Raw genomic sequence first — 3,380 nt, forward strand, 5'->3', positions numbered from 1 at the left:
CGTCCCCTGTTGGAGGCGTGGGGACACGGGAACACGGGCCCCGCCCTGCCCCGCCCCGCCCCGATGCTCCCGCATCCCACTGCCCTTTCTATAGTGCAGGTTCAGAACAGAGCCTCTGTTCTGCATGTGACCCTCAACCTGTAGCCTTCCACGGCCTCAGCTTAGATTTCCAGAGACTGCCCCCTCTTTTTTTCGGGATCATCAGTTCCACAGCCCAGCCATCAGCCACCTCTTCCATCCTCAACTTGCCTCACCCATGACATTATCCTAATCCTGCACCCGGCCCTATCCCGCTCACCCAGAGCCCAAGCTGAAGAGCGGTGGCTAGAAATGGCGGGGGGACGTCAAGTTTTCCTGCAAGTCCCATTTTAGCCAAAATCTCCAACAGCCAACGTAAAGCGTCGGCCTGAACTCATTCATTCCCTCACTCATTCAACAAACGTTTGAAGAGCCTGCTCTATGCCTCATCCTTAAATCTGCCCCATCCTTAACTCGTGGCCCTGAGGAGCTCACAGTCTAATAGACGGGAACAGAAAGGTAACAAACGTTTACAATAAGATGAAGCGTCGTCTGGGCGCGGTGGTTCACGCCTGGAATCCCTGTAATCAGAGGGCGGGGTGGATTGCTTGAGTCAAGGAGTTTGAGACCAGCCTGAGCAACATGGTGAAAGCCCGTCTCTACAAAAAATACAAAAATTAGCCAGGCATGGTGGCGCGTGCCTGTAGTCCCAGCTACTTGGGAGGCTGAGCTGGGAGGATTGCTTGAGCCCGAGAAGTCGAGTCTGCAGTGAGCTATGATCATGCTACTGCACTCCAGCTTGGGTGACAGAGCGAGATCCTGTCTCAAAAACAAAACACATCACTTCTGGGGAGCCCTCCCAAGGATTTACTCGCTTCCTCTATTGCCCACTGCTGCCTCTGTTCCAATGCTGACCACACACTCCTTTTCTCCATCTGCCTCCTCTACCAATCTAGGAGCTCAGTAGCGACTCCTCCCATCACTGGTCTGACCGAGAGCAGGCGCTGAGAAAGGTTATGAAAGAAACAGACGCTAAGCCAGAGGCTGCTTAGACTGTGACAAGGAGACCATGGTTCTGCAAGGGTGGTCCTTAGGCCACTGGCTTCAGAACCACGTGGTCACTTGCTAATTTTGGGCCCACCCTGGCCTTGCCAATTTGAAATCTCTAGGTGCCCAGGAATCTGCATTTTAACAATGTCGTGTCGCCATTCCAGGTGATGTTTTTCTCTTTCTTTCTTTTCTTTCTTTCTCTTTCTTTTTTTTTTTTTTCCCCGACACTTAGGGAATTAGAAAAGCCAGTATCTTATTTTTTTTTCCTACTTATTTTATATAGAGGAGGTCTCACTATGCTGCGCAGGCTAGTCTCAAACCCCTGGGCTCAAGAGAGCCTCCCGCCCGCTCTCCATAAAGAAGCTGAGGGCTAGGTCCCATTCTAAACAACCAACCCGGGCACTGGTAGAGGGCAGGAGAAACCGGCACATTCCCATTACAGATGGAAAGAATGTCCTTTCCCTGCACCTTCCCACAGGGGCCCAGTAAAACTAACATTCATTTGTGTAAAGCCCTCTCGAACCCAAGTCATTCAACAAACACTTATTGAGCACCTGTTATAGACCGAGCATTGTGCTGGTGTAACTGTGGTGGCTGGCAAGGAGAGATGGCTATTATTATTGCTCCATTTTATGATGAGGAAATTTGAGGCCCAAAGGGCCTGAGTTTACCAAGTAGATGAAAAGGTTATTTTTCAGGCTTGGTGAGGCTGAGTTTGGGGGTCTTCCAAAGTCCTGCCCTCCCCAGAATATTCAAGTACAAATCTAGGTAGAAGTAGGTGCCCTCCTTCCCACAATCCCTCAGGTCCTGCTGAAGCAGAAAGGAGTGAAGACCAGCATTCCCAGCATGAAACCAAGGAAGAGATAAGGGCCTTCTGTACCTATTAATACGTACTTGAAAGCAGAAGAGCCTGATAGATGAGGCCCCTTGGCCCTAAGCCTGGCAGCTCCCGATAAGGCTGTTCTCAATGTCAACAGTTTTCAAAACACGGCTTCCAAAAAATCCACAGTCACTGGGCAGCCACTTCCATTGATGATCTCCTTTCAACCCCATAAGCTTGTTTATCCACATGGTGCAGGAAGGAGGAGGCTCAGAGAGGGGCACTCATAGCTCAAGGTCACACAGCAGAACTGAGATGAGAACTTCACTTGTCCCACTGCAAAACCCAGGACCTGCCCTTGCTACCCTCTGTAAATACCCCAAAAGCCAGCCTCAGGGCTGTCAAGATTATAACGTGTAGTTTCCAAAGGGTATTATGGTGGATCGTGGCTTGGTTCCTAGGTGCTTTTTCCCATCACCACCTTCACCAACCAAACTAGAGGAGTTCAAGGGGATGCAATATCTTGGGCCCACAATCCTGTGCCTGGAGACCTCTTTCCCTTGGTTCTTTGCAAGAGGCAGAGTGGTGTAGAGGTGATAGCATGGGCTTCTAAATCAGGTGGGTGTAATCAGAAATCTTGGTCAACATGACTTTGGACAAGTCAATTCACTCCATTCAATCCACAGATATTTACTGAGCACCTATTATGTGTCAGACATTGTGCTAGGTGCTGGGGACACAGTTATAAGTAAAACAGACCCCTGGAATTCACAGTCCAGTGGGAAAGTTAGGAATTATTTCTCTGTCCCTGCACAATATGCTTGTTAAGAAGTTTGAGAAGTGACACAAACAATTCAAACCTATTTATTCCACAAACAGCACCTCCCCTAAGCATACATTTTAGCTTACAAAAAAAAAAAGTCACCAAACACAAATATCCAATCATGATAAGGAATGCATAATTGGGAGAAATGATTCTCTGATGACTTAATTTTATGAAGGGCACAGAGATGTCCATTGTTGAGTTCTGGCAGAGGGAGGTGGGGGGTTTCGCATCTGCAACGATCCCTCAGTGCTACCCTGACTGACAGTTTACTGTCCCTGGAGATATCCTGTCACTGTGCCAGTTCTGGCTATGTCTGAACAGACCTCTTGCCCATCCAAAAGGTGGTCTAACAGAGAAACAAGCCTTTGGAGTCGGGTGGCCCCCAACCCTGTGGCTTCCCGCCCGCCCGTGTGATCTTGAGGAAGTGATTCACCCTCTTGAAGAGCTTCGCTTGCCTCATCTGCAGAACAACAGATAACAGCTTCTTTACAGGATGAGTGTCAAAGTGTAAGAAAACAAAACAAGCAGAGTTTGCAAACTGGCCCCCAGATATAACATTTGCCCATACAAGATTTTTCTTAAAGTATGAATTCATTTTAAGATTTGAGGAAATTAGAAAATACCATATAAAAATTAAAATGTCTGGCTTTTCTTTCTTTCTCTTTT

The 3,380-nt window shown here is 48.1% G+C and overlaps 1 protein-coding gene across 1 annotated transcript in view; it reads right to left on the minus strand.

The window, feature by feature from the left end:
- E2F1 (E2F transcription factor 1) overlaps positions 1-3,380 on the minus strand; it is a 22,711-nt gene that overhangs the window by 18,682 nt on the left and 649 nt on the right. The window lies entirely within an intron of this gene.

The sequence above is a fragment of the Mandrillus leucophaeus genome, unplaced genomic scaffold (genome assembly GCF_000951045.1).
Source record: "Mandrillus leucophaeus isolate KB7577 unplaced genomic scaffold, Mleu.le_1.0 Scaffold716, whole genome shotgun sequence".
NCBI lineage: Eukaryota > Metazoa > Chordata > Mammalia > Primates > Cercopithecidae > Mandrillus > Mandrillus leucophaeus.